Below are 15,647 nucleotides of genomic sequence, written 5' to 3' on the forward strand. Positions count from 1 at the left end.
CTCCATAAGCAAGAAAATGTTTTTGTAATAGTTGTTTTTTTTTTCTTGTAGTTCTCTTATGTTTCGAGTTCCCAAGACAGTAAGATTTGCTGGCCAGAACTTTGTAACTTTATGTTGCACTGATGTATTCCCCTTTGAGTTTCTTTCCCAGAAACAGTGGAGCCTCCCTGCAGCCATGAGATCACCAGAAAGCCTCACACCACCTGTTTGTCCAGAGAAGACAAGATAAGTGACACTCCACTGCAGATTGTACCCACGGACCCACCGAGCCTGCACACAAGGCTGAAAGAATAACCAGTATTAACCCCTAGCTCATTATAACACTAAAATCCCCACCTGGGAGGGACTTATGTGGTACGTATGTACTAGCATGATTCCTCACTGCGCTTGCGTGCCCTGCACTCCACCCCAAACACGCAATGATGCTCACTCCCCTCATGCGTTATTCATTTCACCTCCAGAAAAAAGCCCTAACCCTGTTGGTTGGGGAGGCGGATTTGAGGCGATCCATACCTCCCCCTCCCAGAAGACACATCTTCTGCAATAAATGCTCTCTTCCTTGACAGTCCGCTGTCTCAGTAAGTGGCTTTCTGTGTGGCGAGCAACATTGGACCTCCCTTGTGGGTTCATTGACAACAGCAGCTTTGGTCATTTTTGGGCTGGATTTTGTGGCCCCCTTGTGTGTGGGGCAGCACAGTGTGAGTGGAAGAACACAGGCTTTGACATCAGATAGTCCTCCGTTTGCACCTGATTCTGTCACCCCTGCCACAGGCCCCGGGAGAATCACTGGCAAGTGCTCGGAAAGGATCAGTGATGACACCACGAGAGGCCTTAGCAAGGGGCCTTAGTGCAGGGCCTGGCCCTTCGGGCACTCAATAAATGTGCTAATTTTATCTCTAGCTGCTATTCTCCATTCCCACTGCCTGCTGAGACTTGTCACCAAACTGTCTGGGGAGGGTGCTTGTGAGCAGGGACAACCCTCCTCTGTCCACCCCCTCCCACTAACCTAGGCAGTTAGATTTTCTTCCTGGAGAATAAGTTTCAACTCTGGGCTTCTAGAAAAGAATGCCACGATGGCTTGGCAATGTGTGCCAAGGCGTAGGAGAAGGGAGCAGGATGTGCAAGCTCCATGGTTACACCCCCTGACCCAGGGCTGCTTAGCCTGAGGTTCCCAGAAGGAGACTCCAAGGAAAGGATTGGTGTGCACATGTTTTTTTGAGAAGGGATACCAGGAATGGGGAGTGGGACAAGGAAGGGGTGGAAGGCAAGAGAAGGAAGCCTACCCAGGGGTTGCTAACAAGTGGGTTACCACCAGCAGCACCTCGGGAGAGGGCGGGGAATGTGCCTCAGAGTTGTCCCACCTGATGGGAGAGGGAGGGAGACATTTATCCACCAGTGCCCCCCAGACTTCCAGCTCTCCCCACAGACAGCCCTGAGGTAGAGATCCTGGTGCCTGCTGGGGGGCACTCTGCACATCTGCACAGGGTGCCGGCTGTGTCTCCCCCAGCCCCCCACCTCACCCAGAAATGGCCAGCTCGGTGCTGACAGTGGCGCTCAACTCTGACAACTTACTCCTCCAGAAAAATCAGGCCTGACCCAGAGTTGACAAGGAGAGGCATTGGAGTCTGCCAAACCTGGGTTTAAATCCTGACTCAAGCTGTGTGACTTCAGCAAGTTACTGGACTTCTCAGCATCCTCCTAATAACCTAGAGGCGACAATTCCTGCCATTTGGGTGGCGTGGTGAAAGAAATTGAGATAAGTAGGACCCAGGGGAAACTTCCCCTTCATCCTCTGAAGGTTCACTGAAAAATAAACTCACAAAAGGCAGATTAAATGGAGAAAGACATACAAAAATGTTTTTTTTAGAGACAAGGTCTTGTTCTGTCATCCAGGCTAGAGTCCAGTGGCATGATCATAGCTCACGGCAGCCTTGAACTCCTAGGCTCAAGCAATCCTCTCATCTCAGCCTCCCCAGTAGCTAGGACTATAAGCATGTGCCACCATCACCAGCTATTTAAAAAAAGTTTTTTTTTTTAGAGATGGGGTCTTGTTATGTTGCCCAGGCTGGTCTCAAACTTCTGCACTCAAGCCATCCTCCCACCTGAGCCTCCTAAAGTGCTGGGATTATAGGCATGAGCCACTGCTCCCAGCCAAGACATACAAAATGTGTTAACGTTTGCATGGGGAGAATCACAGAATGACTACCCACCCCTGCAATGGAGTACAGAAGCTATATGCCATCTTGAGGTTACAGAAAGAGTGGGGGCTAAGAGAATGGCCACAATTAGGTTATGTCGCTAAAACAGGTTATGGGAGGGAGAGGAGGCGTGGCTACCAAAGGTGATTGTGTTAGGTAGATGAAACCTCACAGGTAGCAGTCCTCAGAGGGAATAGATGGAAAGGTTTCTTGCAGACCTTTAAAGGTGTCAGACTTTTGGCTAATCTTTCCCAGATCTGGACAAGGGAAGGGCTGGTTGCATCTATGCCGATTCTCAAGAGATATAAATCTTCCCCATAAAAGACAGCCTGGCAGGGCTACTTCTGTTTGCTGGCTCTTTGACAGCATTCTCAAAATATGTCAAATAGATATATTTTGGGTAAAATATTTTGGTTTCTTTCATGAGGGTGCCCTGATACTTCCCCTCTGAGATACTTACCTGACACTCAACTAATCTGGCATTTGCTGCTCCCTGCCTCCCCCTTTTACACACACATCAAATATAAGTTGCCCAGAAACCCAGCCTCCGTCTACTGGAGAAGATTCCTGAGGACAGACTGGAGCTGCCAGTGGGGACAGGTAAATGGACAAGATGCCTCTGGACACAGTGCCAGCCTGGAGGTCTCTGGCATGGGTGAACAGCCATCCACCGCCCTGCAGGAAGAGATATTAGGACTTCTTTTTTAGGCTTGTTTTTAAATTATCTTTTGAGAAGTTCTGTTCTGCTTTTGTTTTGTAGCATTCATCATAAATAGTAAAGTTGTGCAAGTGTATAATTTAGGTATGAACAGATACATATATTAGGATGTGTGCTCAAAAATATTTTATGGGTGTGTAATCAAAAGAGTTTGGAGACAACTGCAACAGATCTTTCTTTCTTGGCCCGGGTATCACATATGGCCTCTCTCGCTCTGTGCTCTCCCCACACCCTGTTGTGCCGTCTCACTGTTTTGTCATACAATTACATCTTGCTAAAGTTCAGTTCCTGGCCTCTAAAGATTTGTAAAGGGATCTGTTACTCGTCACTTATATAAACACCACGAGAAGCCGAACCTTGTCCCTTCCCAGCCCCGGGTTCCCTTCCCCAGGCCTCTCTCCCACCCCCTCCTCCTGGCCCGTCTCCCACCTGTGCTCCAGCCAGACCACGGCTCTGTATTCTCCCCACCCCGAAGAAGCCCTGAGGGTCCCACCCTGTCCCTTTCCTCAAGGCGTGCCTTCCCCCAGCCCTGCAGGTCTCCAGTCTCATCTGACTCCAAGGCCCAACCCAGAGGCCCCATCCACCGTGAGGCTTCCCTGGGTCCTCACACCACCAAGAGACAGCCGCGTCCTCCAGGGCCTCCCAGAAACCGTACCTAGACGGGCCCAGTGAGACGTCGCACGTGCTGCGTTGGGTAAGGAGCCGCCACATAATTTGTGGAGCTCGCGGCAGAATGAAAATGTGGGCGCCTGTTCAAAAAGGAAGAAAAAAGTGCTGCTAGCGGTGCTGACATAGAAAGTTTTTCCTTTCTTCCGTAGTCTCTCTCCTGACTTGTCACGGCATTTTTTGTTCCCTTTTCAATGTGGTGCTCCATCAGTCACAGGGATACTGAGGACCCCGGGACCCCTGCCCTCCACACCTCAGTGCACACAGGTCACTGGCTGCCGGATTCCCCTCCCACGGCAGCCGCTGTGGTGGCGTTTGAGGCGGGCATCTCCTCCTCCCATGGCCTGCCGTCCCAACCCATGGGGGGCAGGTGATCCCCAGGGTGTTACAGCCTCAGTGCTGGGATGTGCTGGGGACCTGGCGGGGGTGGGGAAGAGGTTTGCCCTGCCGAGCACCAAGCGTGGCATGAAGCTGCCCCCACACTATAAACACCTTAAAGGACTCACAGTCCGGTGTGGTGTTTCCCAAACTCTGAGTATCATACCGTCTTCTCATAGTTTGCCACGTGTGCCATCATCTTTTCCTTAATACTTTTCTTTAGAGCAACCGATTTTTTTCTTTCAATACGTTTGTTTCTGAGGGAGCCTATATACCATTGTGAAATTGTAGACTGAATGTGATAATCATATATTTTCTGATGCATATTAAGATAAACACTAAACTATTAAAATGTTTAAAATGCCTGTCCACGTATCACCAAATGGCATCTCGTGGTCCAGCCGCCCTCAGGAAATGCTGACTGCTTGGAAGAGGTTCCGCATACACAATGTGCTTTAATAATCATAACCTAAAGCAGGGCCCACGGGCCCCTCACTCCAGAAGGGCCTTGAGTTTGGGTTGAATGCTCTGTGTTCACTGTCTTGAAATTTTTAATGATTTTTATCTTTGAGTTGGTGTTTTCTAAGTCTGATGGGACAATGAATTGGTGGCTTGGGGCCTCAGCTCATGTGCCATCCTGCCTTCTGCCCCCTCCCCAGGATAGGGTCTAGGGACCACACAGTCAGTAACAAGCCAAAGCTAAATGAATGAATGAAGGAAGGAAGGAAGGAATGAACAAATCAGCTGTTGAAAATGTGACACCCATGAGCCTGAGCCTCTCCTTTTAAAATATCAGGAAGAGTTTGATTAATCAATTTATTTGGGATTAATTTATACACATTTTAGCAAAAAATCATTAAGAAATCAATTCCTTTAAAACACACAGAAGTTTGTTTTGGAATAAACTGCCTGCCCAACTTCTTGGGCCTCTCACGGATCAGGAAGTTTAGAAGCGTGGCTGGAGACAAGCAAATTCACGGTGTGATGTGAGATGTCCTCTCAGCCAGCCTAGGGCTTCCTGGATGCCGTATCTGCCAGGTGGCCTGAGATGACACTCTGGGACATGCATTTCTCAGAGGGTTGACCTTGTAGGGGTAAGTGACCGGAAACTAGTGCATCCGTGTGAGCATGTGTGCATGTGTGCATATCCACGCTGTGCAGTATACCATTGTACTACTCACTGTGCTACTGTAAGATTGGCCTCTCTCATTTGATTCTACCTGGGACATCTTTGCACATCAGTTCATAAAGATCTATCACATGAGAGGAGTGTGTAAGATGATTCATGAGATTCATTTGGTGGTCAGGTCAATAGAACTCCATGATTCCAGGGATCTTCTGGACCAACCGAAGGACTTTCCCCTATCACCAAAGGCTGGACAAGAACATGGCATTCACCAGTTCCTGGGGGAATGGCCGATTCTTCTCTGAAACTGTCTCCCTCATTGCCCACAACCTCTCCTGCATACCCCAGCAGCGGCTCTGCCGTTCATCCCCAAAGTCCTGGCCAGGCCCATGTACTTGGCCAAAAGTTGACTTCCCAACCAGATCCAGTTTATTCATAGGCCACCATCCTCACAGGAAAAGTCTGGGTTCTGGGAGAAAAAAATCAATTTCCTCCAAAACATAAAAAGAAAATGGCATAATCAAAGTGAATGTATATTTAATTAAATGCTTGCAACGTGGAACACTATGTCAACTTCCTTAATTGATGCATTCAGTATTTTTAAAAATTTCATAACATTTGAAAAACAAATCGAAAGTAACATTTCCTCCTTTGCAAGAATTCTTAAGGAGTGCATGGGGATTGCCGAGAAATAATGTGTTGCTCATATTCTATTATTTTAAAACGGAAAACTATTAAAACCATTTAAAGATATTTACAACACAAAAAATACACATTACCCTGATCTGATCATTGTACATTATAGTATTGAAACTTCATTATGTACCTCATAAATATGTACAATTGTGTGTTAATTAAAAATAAATAAATAATGCACACACACATATATATGTATACATATGTCATACTCAGTGTGGGTTGTGTTTAATGTGTTTGATGTGTTATTGGAATGGGGTCTTTTTAAAATTTTCATTATTGTCTTTGAGACAGAGTCTTGCTCTGTCATCCTGGCTAGAGTGCAGTGGTGTCATCATAGCTCATTGCAACCTCAAACTCCTGAGCTTAAATGATCTTCCTGCCTCAGCCTCCCAAGTAGCTGGGACTACAGGCATGCGCCACCATGCCTGGCTAATTTTTTTATTTTTTGTAGAGATGGAGTCTCCCTCTTGTTCAGGCTGGTCTTGAACTCTTGGCCTCAAGCAATCCTCCCGTCTTGGCCTCCCAAAATGCCCAGCCTGGAATAGAGTCTTTAAAGTAAGCACAGGGTGTAAGAGCCACACAGGTCTCCAAAAGGCCCAGCCTCTGAGATCAGCACATCCCAAGGATCCACATCTGCAGACACAAGATAGGAGTCGTGCTGAGTCAAGAGGAAGCTCTTATTGAACAATCTCTATAAATAGCCCCTAGCATGTGGGTTGGGATATTAGCGGGTCTGGGAACCAGGAGAATCAGAGCTGGAATTGAGAGAGCTGATCAAAATGGAAACCCCACAGCACAAAGGGTACCTTCAAGGCTTGCCATGGCCTTCTAGAAACACTAGTAAAAAACTAGAAAAACTAGTAAAAATCTTATCATTAGAGCCAATGCCTTTATTGGCCTAGCTCTCCACTAAAATGCATGTAACTTGAGGAGAAAATTGCTCTTTTTTCTTCCTTAAAATAAAAAGCAAGGTGTTATGTGTACAGTAAGGAGAACACATCTTAAGTGGGCAGTCAATGACTTTGTACACATGTATACCCCCAGGTTAGCACCACCCACACCAGTATATAGAACATTCCCATCACCCCAGAAGGCTTCCTCTGCTTCCTCCCAGGCAAAATCCTCCCCTCAAAGGTAAGGGCCATTCAGATTTCTATTGCCATAGATTAGTTTTGCCTGCTTTTGAACTGCCTATAAATGGAATCATACAGATGTACACTTTTTAAAAAAATTTTATTGCATATTTTATTCATTCTGAGAATGAATGCAAAATCATAAAATATAGTCTCGAATCATAAAATATGGTAAAGGACACAAATGGATATTTCAAGAAGTTTTGTAGAAATTAGAAAGAAGTTGCCAAAGAGAAAGTATGCTGCAACGAGAAGTAACTGTATATACATCAATAAGGAGTCTATATAAGTTAAAATGTACTGCATTTTAAATTCACTTGTGAAAAATCTAAATTTACAAAGAAAAAGTACAGAAGGACCTTTGCAAATGAAGTCTTCAAGTCGATATGCAATTTCCTGTCTAACTTTTCACGTGCTAATTCTGCAGAGTGTGATGTGGCTGTCATCCAAGGAAATCCCTACCAGAGTGTCACTCTCCAAAGGGTGCCTGGGCAGAGGACCTTTGAAGGAAGACCTAAGAGGGAATAAAAAGGCTCTAATGGGAACTGAGAGTAACTTTTGGGGTTTCATAAAAAAAAAAAAAAAAAAAGAAAACTGAAAAGGAAGTAAAGTATGAAGCTGGTAAGGGAGAGTTTAAAAAACAATAACAACTAAAACACTCCCGTTTGTTAAACTGGAGGTGCCTCTGCCCAGGATGTGTGAGTTTCTGGAATATGTGGAGAAGGCAGTCTGCTTCTGGAATATGCTTCTGAGTTTCTGGAATATGTGGAGAAGGCAGTCTGCTTCTGGAATATGCTTCTGAGTTTCTGGAATATGTGGAGAGGCAGCACCCTTGTGGCTGGTGTGTTCCCGCCTAAGCCCCCCCCCCCATCTTTCCCAGCCGTCCACAGGCAGAATTCCCACCACACAGGAAGGTCAGGAGAAAAAGAACAGTCGTTCTTCCAGCAGTGAGGTAGCCACTACGGCATACAGGATGTGCTCTTTTATGTCCAGCTCCTTTTGCTCAACATTGCGTCTGTGAGATTCATCCCTGTTGCTGAGAGTGAAAATAAGCCCTTTCAGGTGTTAGCAGTGACAGCCACACCTGGCCAGACACGTCTGCGATTGTTTGTCCCACAGTCCTTTTCTATGTCACCAAACTATCATCTCTCACCTTCCTCCCTCACAACACACAGCCATATAAATGGACAAATAAAACTCCCATAGGAAGTATAATTTTTATACTTTAAATGTTTTTTCCCCGGAGTCTGAAAGTGACACATATTCATTAAAAAAACTTGCCTAATTTGTGGCCAGAGAGTAGGAACCAGGGGTCAGATGCTCCCCCCAGCTCCTGGGAAAGTATAGGAAAAGGAAAGACTTGCCCAGTTTCCCAGAATGTCTCTGAATTCCTCAACATGTACACTCTCATGTGCTGTGCCAGAGCCAGCTTGTCCGGGCTCCTAAGATCTGACCGTGCACACCTTTCCCAACTTGCGTCCACAGCTTCACAGTGGTGACCAAAGGGGGACAATTTGTACCATGAAACCCGGCAAATGCTATAAATCAAGGCTTTGAGGGGATTTGTTTCAGAGAGGCTGTGTCTACACACTTCCCAACATACCCCCGGTGGATTGATTCCTCAGGCTCCTGGGCTGGGTCCTCCTGCCTTCACCACCCCACGCTCCAGGCCTCCATTTCCCCCCAACACGCCCCACCTCCATCACCCCTTCTCTGGTGTCCCCCCCCCCAGGCCACCCTCCACACCACAACAGCACTGGCCCAACACTGATGTACATCAGGGCACAGGGCCTCACGGGTGGACATCGTACTGGGAAAACAGGATAAATGGCAGCTTTCACAATGAGCCTTTCCATGGCCGCTGTGTGAATGCCTTACTGGTAGCCAGAGTGGGCTTCGTTTTTTTTTTTTTTTTGAGACAGGGTCTCACTGTGTCACCCCAGGCTGGAGTACAGTGGCGTCATCATAGCTCACTGCAGCCTCAAACTCCTAAGCTCAGGCAATCCTCCTGTCTCAGCCTCCCAAGTCCTAGAACTATAGGTGTGCACCACCATGCCCAGCTAAATTTTTCTATTTTAGTAGAAACAGGGTCTCACTCTTGCTCAGGCTGGTCTCAACCTCCTGGCCTCAAGCAACCCTCCTGCCTTGGCCTCTGAAAGTGCTAGGATTACAGGTACGAGCCACTGTGCCGGGCCAAGAAGTGGGCTTTCTGAGGCACCATTCTAGGTAAATGCCGTCCAATTCTGTAAGCATCCCCATCTCTATGCCTTTCTTGGTGCAGACTCCTGTCTGGGGAGGCCCACCTCCAGTACCAGCTCTTCTAGAAAGTCTTCCTAGAGATCCCAGGTTACTGCCAAGGCATTTTGTTTGTGCATCTTTGACAGTATTTGCCCTCGGCTGCCTGGAGTTAGGGGTTAACTAGGTACAGTGCTGCTTTGGTTTTAAAAAAAAAAAGTGAGTAGCGTGTCCTCAGGTTTGATAACTTGGAAAATACCTTCCATTTTTCTAAACTTGGCACCAAAACTTATAAAATGATGAATCAGTAGAGGGGAGAGTTCATTTGTTGGCTTATTTGTGTGAAAAGTGTCACCTGTCTGCCTCCCTCCCCCAGATGAGCAACTCCTGAGGAACGCATGCCTGGATTCAGGATCTCCAGCAGTGCCTGCCCTGGGCAGGCCCCCAGCCTCTCCACCCTTTCTGACGTGCAGGAGGCCCCTGAGTCCCATCCCCTAGCATGGTGCAAAGTGGCATTTGCAGGGCCAGAGGGGATGGCTGCCCCCAACCCCTCCTGCTACTCCAGGGAAGAGGCTGGGACTCAAGGACTCCCACACAATGTCTCCATTGACACTTAAGGCCAAGTCAGCTCCTGGGTGCTATGGAAACCTCTCTTGGGAGCCCTGAGGGAAAGCAACAGCCCAGTCCTCCCACACTAGGCCCATTGTCCCCTGAGCCGGCCCTCCCTGAGAGCAGCCCCCACCACCCCTTCCCAGGCTGCAGCTTCTGGCTCCCACCACACCAGCAGCACCGGCTTTCCTCTTGCTGGCCGGGCCTGGGGGGCCAAAGGGAGCTCACCTGTCCCAGGATCCACCATCCGGATCCGCCCTCCTTATTCCCCATGAAATCAAGATGGTCCCAGTAGTGGGGCAAGAGAGCTCATTTCTCAGTTGCCCTGAGCCCTGAGTGTGGAGGGGCACTGGGCAGAGAGAGGCACCTCTCTCTCTCTCTCTCTGGGTGGCAGACTTACACTCAGAGCAGGCCACCCAAGCCTGGAGGGGGAAGGCCGGGCTCTGGGAAATGTCTCTGGAATAAATCCATCTGGGCCACCCAGTCCCTGGTTCTGGCTGCACGCTCCACCCATTCTTCTCCCCTCTTCCAGTCCTGGAAACTTCCCCAGAAGTCACCCCACTGCTGGTCCCTCCCCCACAGCTCCGCATGTCTCCTTGGGCCAAGGCCCAGGCCTAGCGGCACAAATCCTGACGCAGAAGAAAATCAGGGAACGTAAGGGCAGAAGAGGCCTGAGAAACCAGCGCCCTGCGTCCCTCTCCCACTGCATCCTCAGCTGCCACTGTATACAGGAGGATGTGCCCAGGGCGCACAATTCAGTGCTGTGGCTGCTTCTCCCTGCTCTGCCCTGCGACTTGATCGCAAGCCAGGAGTCTGCCACACCCTTGCACGCAGTGAAACCCACAGGCGCTGGAAGCCCCCGACCCAGCCCGACCCAAAGTGGGGAAGTCAACACTTAGACGGAAGGGCTAATGATAACAGCACCTTCTCCCACCAGCAGTCCCCCCAGGTGTCCTCATAACTGCTCCCTTCAGGGATACCCAGACGGCCCACAAGGGCAGCTCCCTGGAAGCAAACATGGCCTGAAGCTCCTCAGGCTCCCCAGCCTCCGGGAAGGAGGGGCTGTCTGGGCGGGAAGCGGGGAGCCTGGGCATCGGCTCCACAGCTGGGGGAGCTCGAATCTCAGGTGGGCCACCTGGGACAAGTTAGGTAATGTCCCTTAGCCTCCATTTCACCATCTGTAGAAAAATCGTGATAAAAATTGTCTACCACCTTGTTGGGTGATAAGAATTTGACAAGACACTCAATGGAAAATGTTTAGCACAGCACTGGGCACGCTGAGAGCACACGGAAGCAGACCATGGCACTATTATCATCTATGACAACCTTTTGCCCCCAGAACTCTAGGCACCAAGTTAGGTGCAGGGGGGTGAAACAGTCTGGGGGAGAAGACCCTTAAGTGACCCCCAAAGGGGCCCGAGCTCTCCCGAAGGCAGGAGTCCCTGGCCCGAGGGAGAATGACAGGGCAAACGGTTGACTGTCAGGCAGCCGTGTGGCCCCCAACAAAGGACCCCCCTGACATTCCTGTTGGGCTTTAACAGGGGGTGGCCAGTGAGTTCCTGGAATGTCCAAGAAAAACAAACTGGTTATTCTGAGTGAAATTGCAGCCTGGCTTTGGCGGGCTGAGTCTGCTTTAAATTAAACACAGCATTTCTGAGATTCTTTTCATCTCCTTGCCACTGTGGGTTAGTGGAGACATTACCTCACCTCACCTTCCGCTATGAGGTGGGGAAGCCAACAGGGCGTGGGGCTGGGCGTGGGGTCGGGAGAGGGGCCGAGAGCCCACTGGGGCTCCCGGGGTCCCTCCTCACTCCAAGAGCCCAACCTCCCACCGGGGCTGGAGTGGTGGATCCGTGGGGACGAGGGCAGACAGGAGGTGCACCAGCGTGCAGTCGCCCCTGCCTGTCCTTGGTGTTTAGCTAAGGAGTTACAGCATTTTCAAACATACTGCTTTCCTAGGAGCACTTGAGAAAACTGGACTGCAGTCTTACAAGTCCAAGGTCAGTCCTTTTCTTGCTCCCTATCCAACATTTAGATGCTGGGTGGCCATACCTGCTGGGTCCTCAACAGAACCTCAGTGTGTTTTAGCTCGAAAGGTGATGGAAAGGCCAGTTTCTCCGCTGGGTATTTTTGGTTGAGGGTGGAGTTCCCCTCTGGTTCTGCAAGTTGCTTTTGGCCCGCTTTGCCAGCTTGTGAAATCCTAGAAAATTCTGTAATGTTGCAGTTTGGCAAACCTGAGTGTGAATTCCAGCTCCCTCTATGAAGTCGACCTAATCTTACTCTGATCCTGATTCTTTAAAACAGGGGCAAGGATGCCCACCTTCCCGGGTTGTTACATGGGTTAAATGAAGTTGCTCAAGGTTCTTCTGGTAAGTGACATATACCCAAAATTCTTTGGTTATAAGAAATAGAAACTTCCTCCAGCTGCCTTATGTAAAAGGGAAATTTTTTGCATAGAATCGGGGGAGTTTCACGAAGACAGGCTGCTCAGTTCTCAGACAGAGAACTGAAATCAGGAACCAGAGAAGGGATTCATAGTTTCTCTCCTCTTGCTCTTAGGGCCTCAGTGCCAGGCCCCTTCCCTTGCAGACCATTAACTCCGAGCCCAGCCTTGGCCTGACAGCGTTTCTTCCTGTTATGTTCACAGTTAGAGCTCAGTGAACCACAGACAGCCGATTTCTGCTGTGCTGAATACTCTGCCCCTCCAGACCCACTCACTGTCCTTTCTTCTCCATCCGGCCCTGTCCCTGGGGACTGACCTAGAGGAACTGTGTCAGCTGAGCTCCCTCACCTTCTGGGTGCTGACCGAGTTCAGTGCCCCATGGGGACTAGTGGGAAAGTGGAAAGCAGGAGGAGAGAGGCGGTAGGGCACTTACTGTTCTGGTTCTTTCTTTGCCTGTGAGATGTGGTTGGTGGGAGTGTTTGGTTCCTGTACTAGAGGCCACAGCAACTTCCCTGAGAGCTCCTCCTTCCCCCATAGCTCTCCATAGTTGGTTCTTGTGACCACCTCCTTCCTAGTTCCTTCACGCTTACAGCGGTGATGGCTCTGTCCCTACCCTGGAGTTGCCGCGTCATCCCTTGTTCCTTTCCTTTGGTGTTGCTCACATCTTTGAAAATAGTCCACTCGTTACAGTCTCTCCAGTGGCTGAGTCATAACTGTGAACCGCCATCGCTGCCCTGCTGGGGCTCTGCCTGCTATAACCAGATCTGGGGGAAGACAGCTCGTCTCCTTGCTCCACCTTCCAGGCTGGCTCTTGTAAGAAACAGAAGAAGAGCTAGAAGAACTTCTAGGTTTGAAATCGGATCAGAAATAAGATAGCCAGAACTGAAAAGACACCCAGAATTCCTCCAGGAATGAAAAATAATAAATGTGCACCAGGTGCAGTTACTTCTTGTGTAAGAAACTCTCTATTTTCTTGGGAGAATGTAACCACATGAAAGAGTTGGAAACATGCCACCGATTTGGTCAGGGCCACTCTCTTTCTTCGGACACAGCTGCCTGAATGAAAGTCAGAAGATATTATTTTAATTGTTGATTTGTATTTTTCACCCCTAAATTCGTAGGATCAGTTACCAGAAAACCTGTCTTTTCTTTCCGGTTTGACTCATGCACACCTCACTCCTGGCTTTGACTAGGACATAGCCTGTGGCCTGTCTCTGGTCCATCTTCCAGTCTGCTCCCCAGCCCTCTGCCAAATTGTCTTGGCTTGACCCAGGTCTAAACACGTCAAGCCCCAGATCAAAGCATTTCCTGGCTTCCTGTTGAAGCATCTGAATGCTGCAGGGTGATATGCAGGCCTCTGTCATCAGTCTTCAACTTTCTGGCCTGCTCCCTATTTCAGGAATTTCCCACTCCTGAAAAATCAGATCTTCCTCAATAACCTCCCCATCCTTCCTCCCCACTCTCTCCGTCTATTCTTCCACATGCAGCCTGAACCCCAACCCCAGCTAAGGCCTTCCCTGCCCACTTGGTAGGGGGTGCTCCTCACGTTGAACCCCTGAACTACCTGCCTATCTTCAGGTGCAGAGTCTTGACCTGGCCTTATGAATGCCAGAGGATCCCAGGCCTGCTTTTGTCCATAGAAAATGCCCAAGTCTTCTGTTCCTTTTGAGGTGAAGCATCGGTTAGTTTCAAACGTCTTTGGTTATGCACACAGAGCTTTGAGTATCTAATACTTGTGATCACTCTATCCTCGGTTGCACTTCGGCCTTTACAGCACTGTAACAACGAATATCATGCAATTAATTTTTTGGCACTTGATTATGAATGCCTTTAGAAAACATAGACTTGTGGGTTTCTTTTCATTCCTGGGAAAATTCTAGAATGGTTAAACATTAGGATTAAGATTATTTAGAATAGAAATTAGAAATGAACAGAATGCCAACTGGAATATTTAAAAGGTAAAAGAAAAAAAACTGACCATTGGAAGCCAATATAAGTTTACTAAGAACAAATCATGCCAAATTCCTCTCATTTTCCTTTTTCATACAGTCATCAAGCTGATAGGTTAGAGATTTTCTATAGATACAGATTCAAAGAATTTTAGGTGACGTGAATTGGTTTCCACAAGCCACAAAGGGGTCTAGGGAGGCAGAACAAAGACCCCAGCTGCTTCCCTTCTGAATAGACTATTATTAGGACCTCCCTCACGGATTGGCCCTGCACAGGAAATCATTGTCCCGAAGGGAAGGAGGGCAACAGGGCCTAGAGGACTATGGGGAAGGCTGCTCTGGCAGAGCATCTGACCGAGTCCTGTAGTCCCCAGAGCTCAGGCATATCAACCTCTGCTAGGCTGAGAATACAAGGGTGAACTTGGGACTCCTGCACAGAAGAATCCTGAGGATTCAGGACGACAAGGGCATTCCTGTAGCAGGGACAAAGCTGCATCCGAGACTCAGCATGGTGGAATAGAAACAACAACATCTCAAACTCCAGCCTCTTCTCTAGGCCCAGTGGCTGGAAGCAAGGCTGACCGCTTTGGGTTGACTCAGCCCCAGGAGTTCTCAGGCAATGGGGGTGGGGTGGGGGAAAAGGGAAAGGAAAGCCTTAAAAAAGAGATGCCAGACCTCCCGCTAATAGAGGCAAGTGGGTGCTCAAGCAATTCATGGGGGAAATCCAGCAGGTACTTTGCCTCCAGCTTGCAAAGTGAGTCACAGCTATTCCGTGAAAAATAGATTTCCTAAGAGCAGCCCACATTTCACCTGGGTTTAGTGAGATAATAAACAACAAAGTGTATTAGAAAAGTAAGAAGAGTTACACAGACATGAGGGTGGCAGAGACTACCATCTATTCCTCCCTCCTTCCTTGTATTAATAGATTTAGTCCTGAGATTTAGCTGGGCTCATGGCTGCCCAGCTAAAGTCTTCATCTCCCAGCATCCCTTGCAGCAAGATGTGGCCATGGCCTGAGTCTGAGCCAATGGGATGTGAATAGAAGTGATGTGCACAGCTCCCAGACGACATTATCATCAGTAAACTGTTTGTCCTCCTATATTCTGTCTTGAGGGTTGGAAACTGCCATGGTGCTGGTTAGTGAGCAGTTTTGATAATGTGAATGAAGAAATCCTGAGGGATGGTGGAACAACAAGATAGGAGGCACTTGACCCCTAATTACCTCCTTAAACCAAATGGCTGACCTATCTAGTACTGCCAACTTTTGACCAGTTTCTCAGGCAAGATGTAGACTTCTAAGTTGTTTGAGCCACTGTATTTGAAGATATCTTTGTCACCTCACTTATGTCTTCACTAATACAAGAGGTTATGAATCCTACTACAAAGAGTGTTGTCCAGCTTCCTGCTTCTGAAGACTGATGGTGGAATGGCTTGTGGTCATGACCCTATTGGTATATTTTTTCCATTCATCATTCCTTCATTCAGCCTTTGAG

General features: G+C 48.5%; 2 long non-coding RNA genes across 3 annotated transcripts in view; one reads left to right on the forward strand and one right to left on the reverse strand.

The window, feature by feature from the left end:
- Positions 1–15,647, reverse strand: part of LOC142869971 (uncharacterized) — a 57,193-nt gene that overhangs the window by 32,204 nt on the left and 9,342 nt on the right. The window lies entirely within an intron of this gene.
- Positions 11,486–13,166, forward strand: LOC105876610 (uncharacterized). Of its 2 annotated transcripts, XR_001156571.2 has the most exons (3): positions 11,486–11,762; positions 12,067–12,131; positions 12,896–13,166. It is a non-coding gene; the product is annotated as an uncharacterized LOC105876610 (long non-coding RNA). The 2 variants fall into 2 exon arrangements; XR_012918588.1 differs by having other exon boundaries at positions 11,486–12,131.

Source organism: Microcebus murinus, chromosome 3, assembly GCF_040939455.1.
Source record: "Microcebus murinus isolate Inina chromosome 3, M.murinus_Inina_mat1.0, whole genome shotgun sequence".
NCBI classification, from domain to species: Eukaryota; Metazoa; Chordata; class Mammalia; order Primates; family Cheirogaleidae; genus Microcebus; species Microcebus murinus.